General features: G+C 46.8%; 1 protein-coding gene across 2 annotated transcripts in view; it reads left to right on the top strand.

Moving 5' to 3' along the window:
• ADARB2 (adenosine deaminase RNA specific B2 (inactive)) overlaps positions 1 to 14546 on the top strand; it is a 472028-nt gene that overhangs the window by 315080 nt on the left and 142402 nt on the right. The gene's annotated exons all lie outside the window — the stretch shown is intronic.

Genomic DNA, 14546 nt, shown 5'->3' with positions numbered 1-14546 from the left:
CTCGGCTGAAAGCAGAGGGCTTGGAACAAGGACAGAGCTGGAACTTACCTGGTGTCACCATCGTCTCTTCAGCCTTTTCAAACCAGTAACCAGTCTGCTTCCCCACGCTGGTTCACCTTTGCTCATTCGAGAAATACTTTCACAGCACCATCCATGAGTCAGGAACTATTCTTATCCCATTACAAAACAACCTTGTCTTTCCAAGTCTTATAACCATTTGTTTATGCAAATTTCCTTTTGTTTTAGCATTTTCAGAATTATCTGTAGGCATCACTAATGTATTAGATGCAGGAATGTATCTTGATTCACTTTGGCATCCGACATGGGGAGGAATACTTTACATAGTTCAAAAGCACTTAGCTCAGTGCAGAGCCACGCTGTAAGTACCCAGTAACTCTGAGTTGTTGCTACCATGGCTGTTGTGACCCCATCACAACTCCTAAGTCAGAACCCGCTGCTGCCTTTAGGGGGCACACATCTGTGGAAGGAGACAGGGTGCCACCCAAACCTTAGGGAGCACAAAGGATATGCCGCAGCAACCGAACCTAACACACAAGGACAGACGCCTCGTGCTAAATCACAATGCTCAATAAATATTTAGCAGATGGAGGTCCATTCCTCACAGCTCCACCAAGCGAGGTAGAGAGACCATCCAACAAAAAACCCCAACAGAGGGACAGCTGTTTCTCCTGCTATCTTTGCCCCTAAGGCCTTCATTTACTTTCACGTATTTATTGAGTGTTCTCAGGAACAGTTGAAGAGGTTTAGACCATAATCTCCATTCATCTTGTCTTTCAACCCGCGTTCAAATAATACACAGTCCAGGTAGAAACAGGGTGCTTGCAAGAAGTTCAGGGCCAAGAAGCCCCTGAGCACCTCCTGTCAGAAGTCTGCAACCTCGTTTCTCTCTCCTGGAACCTCTATTTCATTTTGTTTTCTCTTTTTTCCCTTCTGATCCTGTTTCCCTGGTATCTGCAGCTTAAACCTGCCAACCACACCCAAAAAGTCACTGTCTCCACTTCAAAGTGAAGGAGCCCCAGCTGGCCCATGGCCTCCACAAGCCTCTGTCTTCTCACTACCTTCCCAAGAAGGTCCCCCTGCACAGCTGGGGGCAGTGTGTCCCCTGCTCGTTCAGCCTGTGATTTCCAGGCATGGCCACCCCACCAAGGCCCTCACTGGCCCTGTGCTTCTTGTTCAGTAAGAAATGTTATTTCCCGCCTGCAGCCGCTCCCGGTCCGCCCCGCCCCAAATGAGTGTTGAAGGATGTCAGGGAGCTGCGGCTGAGATGCGTTTGCTCTCATGTTGTCACCCTGTCACTCCTGAGCTCACACCGTGGAGGGACCAGGCAGCACCACTGCTTCGTAACAGTCGTTTGACCCTAGAATGCAGCACATCAGTTAAAGCCACGGCCGCTAAATTATTTTTCTTTGACAGTCCGCTAACCACCCCGACGAGATGATGGAGGGCGCAGAGCAGTGTGAAGGCTGCGGGCAATCCATCACGGCCCAGGCACTGCCGTCTTGAGGCTCGTTACCATCCCCTCAGCCCATCCCCCAGGCCGGGCGGGGCTGAGCTGGTCGGAGGACCCAGGACCCAGGCAGCTTCATTAAATTTGAATCCTGACTTGGACATGGTCTGAATGCAAGGACTGATCTTAAAAAAAAAAAAAAAGATTCCAAGAGTCTCTGTAAATGCTATTTTGCTCTTCTGCTTGACCCAACGCTTTCTCTATATAGCAGAAAGCTGGTCCTGCTGGCACGATGATCCTGAGCTCCAAGTCCCCAGCGGTGAACCCTTTATTGTCCTGGCTAACTGCACTATTAGTACCTGCTCAGGGCTGCATGTCAGGCACCCCAGTGCAGCCAGGTTCCCAGAGCCACCGCCCATGCTACCAGAAAGGCAGGTCCGCAGCCGCTGACTTCTAAGGACCCTCCCCAAGTCCACCCCAAGGGAAGGCAGGCTAGTTGGTGCTAGACAGACACAACATCTGGAACTTGGACAGCAGCAACAATATTTAATGTTCTTTGCCCAAAGTCTTGGATCCCATCCTACACGGGGGACAACAAGCCAAGAGTCTGGTCCTAAAACACCCATGCTGGGTCACACTTGTACAGAGCAAATGCATCTTTGTTCCATGCTTTAACCAAAGGCTCAGTCTTGTATGAATGAAGCTTCAGAACCAGCCTTTGTGGGGAGCTTTTTAAGTAATTAATGAAATTAAGTAATATTACCTTCTTTTGAAAAAAAAGGGGGGGGGGTAACATTAACTCTTTGAGTAATAGTCAGTAAAAGAAATTTCAAATGTGACCATGCAGAGGGTCATGTGAGGAGGGTGTTCAAAATGCCGCCTTGAGCCCCACTGCATGAAATGCAATAGGGGCTGAAGAGAGGGGCAGGAACACGCACTAATTCACACGAAGGTGGGTCTGGCAACTGCACTGCCAAGTAACCTGACCTTGGAACTTCATCAGGGCTCTCAGCCACGGCCTGGGGAGCAGGATCATGGCGGGACAAGCAGAGCGGATTGGGTGCTTACTCATCATCAAGACAGTCCTGACTAAGCATCACCCCCAATGCCCCGCAGGTAAAGAGGCTGGTGTCACTGCACCCACCATCCAATTCTCACCTTTATGGAGAGAGTGAAGCATCCTCCTCCTAAGTAACATACACATCATTTTCCAACCGTAGGGTCAAGAAGTGTAGGCTTGTTTCCACCTCGATTTTGAAAGAATAAGTCCTGAAGACTAATATTCTTAATAAAGATGAAGATCACAGGGGTTGATTTCTCCAGGATCTGAGCCTCACCATTTTATTTCTCAGAATGAGGCTAGTTCTGATTCTTCAATTTCATGAGATATGACTTCAGGTCTCTTAGTCAGAAGGCCGAGACCAGGACTTCATTAAATGTTTTAAACCACAGCGTGACCAGGTGGTGGCACAGTAGATAGAGCATTGGACTGGGATGCAGAGGACCCAGGTTCGAAACCCCGAGGTCACTGGCTTGAGCGCAGGCTCACCAGCTTAACAAGGGGTCACTGGCTTGAATGTGGGATCATAGACATTGACCCCATGGCCACTGGCTTAAGACCATGGTCATTGGTTTGAGCAAGGGGTCACTCGCTCTGCTGTAGCTCCCCCCCCATCAAGGCACAAATGGGAAAGTAATCAATGAACAACTAAGGTGCCTCAATGAATGAAGAATTGATACTTCTCATCTCTTTCCATTCCTGTCTGTCTGTCTCTGTCTCTCTCTCTCTCACTCTCTCTGTCACACACACACACACACAAAAAGTTTTAAACCACAGTACAGACCTAAATGAGCAGGGTCTGCACGCTCTCCCAGGCCCACGGCGGGCATTCAGCAACCACCAGGCGACAAGGAAGCCGGTGCACCAGGACGTAGCTGGGCCCAATTCCTTGTCTATTTTCTTCATCTGCAGCTGGTACATCTTCCTGGTACAGATTCCTCTAGGTTAATGAGATACTTGGAAGTAATAATAAAACCATGTCAGATTATAGATACCCATTTCCTGGAAACATCATCTTAAAAAATAATAATTAAAAAATCACACAATTTACATCTCTTTTCATCTTCATGTCCCACCCCCAGCAAAAAAAAAAAAAAAAGTTTAATTTATAAAATCATTAAAGTCAACCAGAAAGGCATGTCTTTCAGCATTTCCTTCCCATAGAAACAGGTCACTGAGGACAATAATGTACATGTGATAGAAATAAAAAAAGTGAGAAAAAGTCATACTAATTCTAAAATGGGGGTAACATTGTGAAGCATCACCCCTGTTTTTGCTAGGAGGGACAGAAATCTCAGGAATACATAACTCATATTAAAGAAACATTTTTTTTAAGTGAGAGGAAGGGAGATAGAGAGACAGACTCCCACATGTGCCCCGACCAGGATCTACCCAACAATCCCCATCTGGGGCTGATGCTCAAACCGATCGAGCCACTGACTTGCAAGAAGGGGAAAGAGGGAGAAGGGAAGAGGGAGGGAGAGAGACGCAGATGGACACTTCTCCTGTGTGCCCTGACTAGGGATCAAACCTAACACATCCACATGCCGGGCTGACATTCTATCCACTGAGCAAACCAGCCAGGGCAAGAAACAATTCTTTAAGTGTCAGCATTTTATAGTAAATTTGGATAAGAACTCATGCACACGGCCCCATTTCATGGAGTCTGCCCCAGAATTAGCTACAGAGTTAGATGGAGGACTAGCTCTCCCTCCATTCGCGACAACTGGGTTGCAGGCATTAACAAAATGCCTGCAAAAATTTGGCTTCCTTCTCCCAAACACCAAGGTGACCTGGCTGCCTCTGGTCACTTTACAAACTATCTTTCTAATCACATAATCTAATCCCGCTAGTCTATCTCACTCAGTAGACGTAGCACCCTAACTGCTGTAAAGCAGGACTGTTAATTAATATTGCTGTAACAGATTAGCAGTGGAGGGGCCTCACATTTTAAATAAGCTTCATTTAAAAATGATTCAATGTGAAAGTCACATGTACTTGACCTCACACTGTCCCTGCTGGTTTGCCCAGGACACCCTGGAACAGCAGCCGACGTCTCAGCATCTCTCCTTGCTCAGGCAGACCTTCACTCTGTCCCTGTTTCCTCAGGAGAGGCACTGAGGGCCAAAACTATAGTGACAGTCACTTCATTGTCATTACATGTATAAATATCATCTAAAATTCCTCCTCAATGAGAGTTTTCAAGGCTTTATAGATGCTTAACAATACATTTATACAAAATGTAATATAATATATAATACACATTTATACAATGTATATACAAAATGCATTTGTAAATAAACATATCTCTATGTACAATGCACCATATACATCTATAGAGCAGCCTCCATCTGACTTCCTACTACAAGTTTGTACAGTTTTGGTAAGAAGAGCTAAATATGTATTTAAGTTTATGTGTTCCCAGTTCTGTGTTTGGCATTTTCAAATATAGTTAATATTACTTAAGCAGAGTCTATAAAGCGAGTTTCCCCACCTCTCTCATTCTCTAGCCATGATTCACGGGTTATGAGGACTACTGTAAGGAGATTTTATTAAGAGCCAATGTTCGGCCCTGGCCAGTTGGCTCAGCGGTAGAGCGTCGGCCTGGCGTGCGGGGGACCCGGGTTCGATTCCCGGCCAGGGCACATAGGAGAGGCGCCCATTTGCTTCTCCCCCCCCCTCCTTCCTCTCTGTCTCTCTCTTCCCCTCCCGCAGCCAAAGCTCCATTGGAGCAAAGATGGCCCAGGCACTGGGGATGGCTCCTTGGCCTCTGCCCCAGGCGCTAGAGTGGATCTGGTCGCGGCAGAGCAACGCCCACCAGGGGCGTGCCGGGTGGATCCCGGTCGAGCGCATGTGGGAGTCTGTCTGACTGTCTCTCCCAGTTTCCAGCTTCAGAAAAAAAAAAAAAAGAGCCAATGTTCTCAGGCTCACTGAGACCCCGTATTGTTCTAGGTGTTTTGCATACCCTAGCACTTTCAAACCTCATAAACACCTTGGAGGTGGCAATAGTCATGTTTCCATTTGCCATGTGAGCACACTGAGGCACAGGAAAGTTAAGTCCTCTGCCCAGTGTCCAGCTGGTGAGTGGTGGAGCTGGGAGAACAAAGAGGGAGCCCTCCGACACCAGCCTGCTTCTGCCAGACCCCACTACCTGCACAGGCTTGTTCAGGAAATGGACACACTTATCAGCCCAGTGCTGTGGGATTGGGCATGATGACAGTGACTCAAGGGCGCATGCTGTTCATTCCAGACAGGAAGCAGGAAGCACTGACTGATGTTGAGAGATCCCACAGCTTGGCCCCGTGAATAGTAAGGGATATCCCAGGGCAAGTCCTGAGCCCCCAAACTCAGGGAGGAGGCAACCTGGGGGCACACACATCTAGGACACTCTCCCTCTCAGGGGGTCTTTCAGTGGGCTGACCCCCCTCGGAGCCCCAGTGGCTGGGAGCGTGCCAATGGCCCCCACACTGGGAGACCACCTCTGTCAGCAGAGAGCCTGCCCTTCTTTGGCCGGCCTGATTGAGATGGCCAGGTCCCTCTTCCCCAGAAACACATTCTTACATGGAAAGGAGACAGCCAATGGGAGAATGCCAGCATGTAACTGAGCCAGAGAAAGCTAAAAGGACAGCCAAGAGAGAGTAGGGTGCCTCTCGATGCAGGCTGCCCGTGAAAGATGGGGGAGAAATGCAGGGAAATAAGGACTCCCAGCTTGCCATTTGCAACATCTTGAAAGGGCCTCGCTCTTTGCAAACTCCAGCTCCTTGGCCAAGCTGCGACCTCTGTGTCGTTATAGGTTGTGGGGCACATTGGTCTATTTGCATCTGGTGTCTGGCCTCTGCTCGCTCAGGATCCCAGAGGTGCCATGAGGAAGCTGGTTGTCTCTGGAAAGACCCCTATCCCAGAATGGAGCAGAGAGCTCCCCATACTGCTGACTGGCTGAGCAGCATTACAGCTTCGCCAACTATATGGATGATACGATGATACGTGCCGGTCAGTGCACACTGGGTCCAAGAGGGGGAATTAGAGCCTGGCCTCCCCTTGGCTCTGCCACTCCTGGGTTTCACATGGCAAACTCCGTCTCTACCCACATGGGCTCCCTGGGAAACAGCTGACAAGTGAACTGTGGGGCACAGGGGTTGTCCCAGGTGCAAAGGGAGTGAGGTCTCTGAAGGACACAGGCTGCAGCAGGATTGTACGGTACGTCCGCCAGCCACAATACAGAGGCCGTGTCTGGGCTAGGCCATGAGGCTGCACAAATTCCAGCCACTGGATCAGAGTGGCCCGGGCAGCTGCCAGTGAGACACCTATGGGCCTGAGAGACACTGCTTGCTCTGCAGGGTGCAGGGTCTTCTCAGGATTTGGAGCTCTGTTCCCCCAGGCCCACATGGGTTACCCACACCCCAAACCCCAGGACCTCTTCCTGAGGCAATGTGAGTAAAGCAGGCATTGCTGATACCTTCAGAAGCATTAAGGAGGGCTTTCATTCTTTACAGGCTTGAAACTCTGTAAGGACTGTTCCTCCCATCAGAAACGATTCCGTAGCCACTCCCACCCCCGTGGTCCCTCACAGCGATGCAGAGCAACCAACCTTGGCTTGAGCACCCTCGAGCCATATTCAATCTCTGTCCCTCTCTTTCTTTGTCTCTCTACCTCCCTTCACACTCACTTTTAATTACCCCGAGCTTATTCTGTCCCATTTTTAGCCATCCTGGTACACATATACCAGCAGTACTCAGGGGTGGGCAAAAATAGGTTTACAGTTGTGTGTATGTGAAAGTTTATTTTTGTGTTATATATTTTTCCGTACAAACAACTATAAACCTGCTTTCACTTACCCCTGCATTTGATGCTCTGCACGCCTGTGGTTTTATATAAGCACTGTGCCAGTGGACATTTATATCGTGCTTACTGTGTGCTGAGCCTGATGGAAGTGCCTTCAGCTTTACCCAGGCTCCAGCAGAGAAGGGGCATTGATCTGAGCAAGGGCATCGTGTCCTGGGCTTTGCAACCTGAGTGTTGGCATTTCTGTTTTGGGCAGGTGACAGGTTAAAGACCACCCGTCGTTGGTCAGGGAGGTGAGTGCGATCCTGGAAGGAGAGAGTTAGCACGGCCTAACCACTTGCCCTTGCTCACTGTGGGACCTCTCCCCTTCCTCTCTCGGTGCCTCAATTTCCTGATCTATAGAGTTTGTTGATCATAAAAGTGTCCACTTTGTAGAGTGGTGGGAGAATGAAATGGGTTAGAACACACAAAGTGCTTATAACAGCGTTTGGCACAGGGAAATCACGGTAAGTGTCCGTCACTCTCCCTCCAGGGGTGCTGGCTGTGTGGCATGCGGAACTGGCAGACAGACAAGCTCGGCCTCACCAGATTTCAGAGGAGAGGCAGGGAAAATGGGGAAGGTAACCTCTAAGATACCAAGGTGGGGCTCAGACTGGCTGGGGAGGTGGGAACTGCCCTTAGCCAGCACAAAGAGGCCCTCAGGCTCCTCTGGGCCTCAGTTTCCTCATCTTGAAAAAACAGGACTGTGAGCGAATGTTCACTTCCAGCTCTCACACTCCAACCACATCAAACCTAGTGCAGGAGGCCCATATGCTTGCGTGATACATACAACATGGGCACAATATGCTAGCAGCCACTTACTGGATAACATTTAAGAGTAACACACACAAACACACCGTCATGTTGACATGCAATCTGTAGCATTTTGCCCAAAATTAGAGCTTGTATTTTCTCACTCCGGTGGTGTTTTCTATTACAATCTAGTTTTCCAAACCAAAGGAAAAACCGAGGCCAGCAGCAGACGGGAGAAAGCCGTGGTGACACGGTGATCCATGTGCTTGCTCACTGGTGCTGTCCCTGGAGGCCCGTCCTCCTGAGTGGTGGCGTCCACAGAAGGAGAGGGAGGTAAAACCCACTCCTGTTCTCTTGCCTTTTGCTCCTTGGCACCGAGGTTCTTTGTAAGGATTACAGACTGGCTGAACATCACAGTTTACGTAAACATGTGCAGCCCCCAAGGTGATGAACGTCCGCTTCACTCTCAACTCTGGGGAGCAATCTGGAATGCAAGGACTCAGCTCTGTTCAGATCTAGTTTCTCCCTTCTGATGTGACTCTATGTTTTTAAGTAAAAGGCAGTGACTACCCGAGTTCTCCCAGGGTTGGAATGAAACCTAGGTTCACGGTGTAACTGTCCCTCCTGTCACACAAGGATGGGGAGATCCTCTGGGCTTGGAGAGCAGTGAGCTCATGTTTGAAGATCTCCATCTGCCCTCCCGCTCCCTCGCTGTCTCGTCACCACTCATCTGTGCCTGGTGGGACTCAGTGATGCATGGAAGATGCAACAACGGCTCGTGACATAAGCGTCACAATTAAACATTTTTTAAATCCATTTTTCTAAATTGATGTGCTCCGTGGAACTGTGAGTTTATACAAATCCTCGAAAACAGAAGCCTTCAGAACAAAAGTTAGTCTATAAACCCTAAGCATGAGAGAATATTTTTTTAATACATGTCCATCAGGGGACAACTGTGTGAAGTTTCCTGTTGACACCAAGAGTCACAGAGGGGTCAGTAGCCTTGAATTTAAATTCAGCTCCATTCCATACAGCTGGGGGCCCTTGGGCACCTAGCTCACTCTAAACCCCTGAGTTTTCTGGCCTATAAATGGGCAACTTCTCTACAGAAGGAGAGGCCTGAGCACCTCGAGGTAATGACCTGGGAGCGTAGGTGACCTGATGCTTATGTGTACTGTCTCATGACTTGGTCTTTTGGCTTGGCCAGTAAATCGGACAATCTTAGCACCTTAGAACCACTGACACAGCCCCTAATTTGATAGAAACAGCCCCAGATCCTGTGGGAGGGAGAGACGTGCCCAGGGACAGAGGGCTTGTGAGAACCAGTGCTGGTTTCATGGCGTGAAGTTTCATCCTGCAAAACTTGGTTTTCATGAGAATTCTTCAATGACTTTGCAGTAAGAAAAGCCCTGAACTAACTTTATGTCTTCTATGTAGATTCCATTTCTAGTAATTCTAGAAGTATCTTCACTCAAAAATTTTCCTCTGCACGTCAGAGTCCAAGGAGACCAGCAGCCTGTGTCTGGGTGCCAGGCGGACACCCTTCTCTGTCTGACCCACGAACCACAAAACAAAGAAAACCCAAATTCTGACCTACACTGAGAATGCATCTAACTGAAATCTCGTGTTTGCAAAAACGTTTTTTAAATCACACTCACCTTTTAAAATGCTAAACTTCTCTTCCCACATTCCAGTGGAAGCTCAGTGGACACAACCAACACTCTTGTTGTTGAGACAGAGAGTTTAAAAAAAAACTAACTGAAGAGTCAGAATAATAAATGGACAGAAAGGAGGTGATGGATAATGACAAAACACCTCTTTTCCCAGTCAGCTTCTCTTCCAACTGAGATGGCAGAGCAGGTAGAAGGGGTCAGAATGCCAGCTGGTTACTGACAAAGACGCTGGAACTGGGCTCCAGTGCCTGGAGGACGGGCTTCCTCATGTGGGGCCCTGACTGAGGCCGACTTCCCCAGGTCCCCACCAGCCACAGGCAGAGCAAGGCACGGCAGGCTCCTCTCCCTCCAGCCTCGCCCGGGCCCAGGGCACCACGGGCACCACCTCTGCAGGTCTGGGATCCCACAGAGAATGGAGGAACACCAGCCCCTGAGACTCCAATCAGATGAATCACTCTTCTTCACTTGGGAGGCCAAAACAGAGGGCTGTTTTGATGAGTAAATGAGACATCCTGGCACATTTAACTGTGGGAAGTGATGCCATAAGACAGGTGTTTTTCTGGGTGATGTTGATTTAATTCTAGACCAATGTGCTTGGCACTATAGAACACATGAAAGCCAACCATCACATGTATGATTCTTTCCCTTTTTACTTGGCTGTCAGCATCTTGGCTTTCTCAGGAAATAATCAATGTCAGAATGCAAGAGAGTAAAACTGATGCCATAGAATAGCCAAGGAATACACAATTTATACCAAGAGTAGATCATTCCAAACCTTTGTGTCTATTGCTGGAATACTTTTTGAACTCTGCACATGATCTCAGGTGGTAGGTGCCTATCATAGACGAATACTTTCTTCATCTCAGCAGGACAAGGCCAGCCTGTGCCAACAGTACCCACTCAGCATTTCAATGCTAGAAAAGCTCTCTTTCTTAGTGGAAGTATTGACTTGGAAATTATTTTAAAATTTGGCACAAATTCAATCTGAATGGGGCTGGCTGATATTTTTGCTTTGTTTTAATCCCTTTTGTAATCAAAGCAGATTGGAGGAGGGAGGCTGGCAGAAAAGTGAGAATAGCAAAAATGCAGGCCTCAGTCTGTGAGAACAGCTTCACAAACTCTAACTGATGGACGCAACACAAATGTAACAGTTGGCAGAAACGTGACCCAAAAGGCTGGCCTCTAACTTTTCTTCTAAGAGTCAAGTCAGTAGAAGGTAAGGGAGACAATTTGCAGTTGTGACTGCAGTGTCACTGTTTCAGACTAAAATCATATCCACTTTTTCAGCAGGGGAGCATGTTAGCTCTGGAGACGCTGCTGCGAGCTGGCCAGGCTCGAGTTAGGGCTGCCGGGACAGAGGGGCGGGGCAGGCAATGAACGCTGTGAGCTATCCCACCAAGAATCAGAAAGGCTCACAGGAGAGAAACAATGCTTCAAATCCAGAACACAGGGCCCCACAGAGACTGCTGGAGACTGGCATGTGGAGACGAGTTAGGACTGAAGTGGACACCAGTGTGAGCAAGGTGGCAGCAGCCTCTGAATCCTGCAAGGGAGCAGAGAGCCTGTCCACTACCTGGCACCTCTGGCTGCGGAGAAAAGAGGGCCAATTTGTCCTCCTCCATCTGCAAAACCTCTCAGCACCCTTCTCTGTTCACCCACACTGGAATTCTGGGAGCCCAGATGCTGGGGCTGCTGGCTGGCTCTCATTAAAGGAACACATCCAGTGCTCATGACAGCCATCCCACATGGGAAACTCACACAATTTTTAAAATTCTGCATCATTCTAGGCAAAATCATTCTGATGATCTTGTTTCAGTATGTTCCTTATATAGAGAAAGAGGGACTAGCTAAGACAGAACATTTCATCTGACAGGGATTAGAAGAGAAATTTGAAATGGAGATATGATAAGGCGGGAGCTTCTCTGAGATGCAGTTATTAGGGGCCAGAAGCAGTGAACCTGCAACAGTAAGTTGAAACTCTGCAGCTCGAGGTGGTTAACTGAGTGAATTTAAATATGAAGGGCTGGGCTTGTACAGCGGCCCTCAATTAAGTACTTACCAGCCAGCAGGACTGCAAAGAGACATGACTTCCACATTGTCATGAGTTGGAAGTGGTGGTTCTCCCTCAGCGTTTCTTTCTGTGGACTTGCCTCACTGAGTTTTTCTCATTGAAATTGATGGTTGTGTTTCAGGACATGATAATGTGTGCGACGATTCTCGTTCAACTTTGCAAAGCAAAAAGGCCACACTAAGTGACAATGCAGAGCAAATGTCAGTCCCACCAAAAACCACTTGGGCATAGTGGCACAGCACATGGAATTGACACAATCTGGAGACATCGGGACTGGACAGTGACCTTGGACACAAACTCTATGATTACACACCTTTGTGAATAAGGGCTCACTATTATACTCTGACCGGTTGTCTTGGAAGATTTTTTTAACTCACTCCCTTAACATTTCCTGGTAGTTGAAAATGGGAATTAAATATAGTGAAATCAATACAGTAAAATGATATGGATAATTGGAATGACTTAACAAAAGAATCAGTGACATTGATTCCATTCTAAGCCTCTACACCCCCCACCATGATAATGATGAGAAGAGGGTGGAAGACAGGGATGGGCAGTAATTACTCCTGCACACAGGCTCCATAGCATCAGAGAAACCAGACCACCGGCCTAACATCTGGCAATTCACAACAGCCCCTCATTCGCCTGTCACAGGTGCCATGTCTGCATGTTCTTTCCCTTCAGTGACATAGCTGTGCTGTTAGTTTGTAGGGATAGCCTGAATCCTGAGTGAAAATCAGTCTGGACATTGTGTCTTTCCCAATTCATGGTTATTTGGCCAAGTGTTGGAATCTAATTTGTAGATTCCACACACACACACACAAACACACCACTAGACACACACATAGACACATGCCTATACCACATGCTTGTAAACATGGACTGTTTGGATGTATTTTATACATCTCTCCCAGTAACTAACTGACTTTGTAAAAGTCAATTCTTGGTTATATATAAAACTCACAAAGCAGAAGAGGGGGAGGAGACTTTCTTTGAATTCGTTCTACAATCACCCAGTTCCACCTGCTCCTGACTGCTGATGTCCAGTATCTCAGTTCCACTCTACTGCCATCTTGACCTTGCTTCCCTGGGAAGAGGAGCAGGAGAAGGAGACATGGCAGAGAGGGGCGGTATGTGCAACACAGAAGCAACTGCCACTGGGAATAGCTGATGAAGATAGAAGTAATGAGCTAAAACATCCTGACAGTAATTCCTCCCAGCACTAAGGACAATAACAAAACTCCACCTGACATGGGCAGCCCTCAGCGGAAGAGAAAAGTGTAATTTTTTTCTCTGAAGAACTATGTGGTCTTCTGAAGGTGAGCAGACTACAAGAAATAGCCTTTCCACAAGGAACACCTTGTAATTCATAAGCAGCTGAACCTAAATGGAGTTGCAAAGGTCACTCTTATTTTATAACAAGAAGAAACATCCAAGGAACCTTCAAACCCTTCATTACCCTTCCACAGCTATGCAATACCCATATATCACAATGTTATATCTGAAAGCGAGGAAACAAATGTTCTGCCACACAATTAAGTAGCCAAATTAAGGAGTTTTTATTTTAATGCTGGAGACCACATGAGAACTATAGTTAACAAATCATGTGGCCCCGAATGGGTGTGCCGGGTGGATCCCAGTCGGGCACATGCGGGAGTCTGTCTGACTGTCTCTCCCCGTTTCCAGCTTCAGAAAAATACAAAAAAAAATAAATAAATAAAAATAAATAAATAAATAAATATTTAGGGGGTTCTATACATGTAGTAAGAACCTCAAGGGATGCAAACATGTGTTAGAATTCACTCTTGTATTTTAAATGCATTAGACACCAAGTGTTTAAGGCACTGAGGAAACAAGGATAAACATTATAACTCTTATTAAGAAACTCACAGAGAACATGAGAGACAGACCAGATATTATTACATGATAATGAAATGATCACCTTAATGGAGGTGCTACTGCATCCCAGAGGGTTGTGTAAATTAAATAACATTTTAAATGCATTACAGAATCCAATTATTTGAATGCCCCTAGAAGTGAAGCCTATAGTACAGCTTAGACTAATTTTGAAATGAATTGGTGCTAAATTTATGTATTCCATAAATTTGAATATTTGCATATTGTAGTGTCTTAAAATGGAGGACACGTTTAGAAATTACTGGACTTTGCAACCAAATTCTTTTTGAAAAAGAGCTAATTATGTTTACATTTGTTATGAAGATATATGGAAACACACTATGAATGGTCATATTAACCACAACAACCAAATGTGAAGACCGATTTAGCACTATTCAAATCCAAATTCAATGTGAAGGCACTCGGAAGGCAGTTTATTTGTGATGCAAACATATCTCTGACTTGTATGCACAAAACAGGATAAACCAAGCAATAAGCTAGTTGCAAAAACAATGAGATAATCAGGATGTGCAAATTTTGTTTTGATGACTTTTGAAATCTGAGAAAAGTGACAGAGCGCTTCTTAGTTAGGCAGGAATTTATTTATTCTTATTTAAGACACATAAAAATGTTTCTTAAGGTTTAGAAATGACATGAATGACTGCCAAAATTTGTTCGTAGCTCAACTAATGGCTTGCAAGCAATCAGAGCTACTTGCAAAGAGACTAGTTTCAATGAATCCATTTATTCACTTATTTATTCATCCCTTTGTCCAAACGTGACATCCATCCATCCATCAGTTTG

This window comes from Saccopteryx leptura, chromosome 5 (assembly GCF_036850995.1).
Source record: "Saccopteryx leptura isolate mSacLep1 chromosome 5, mSacLep1_pri_phased_curated, whole genome shotgun sequence".
NCBI lineage: Eukaryota > Metazoa > Chordata > Mammalia > Chiroptera > Emballonuridae > Saccopteryx > Saccopteryx leptura.
Note: the sequence above shows the minus strand (reverse complement) of the source record. Positions and strands in the feature narration are given on the sequence as shown.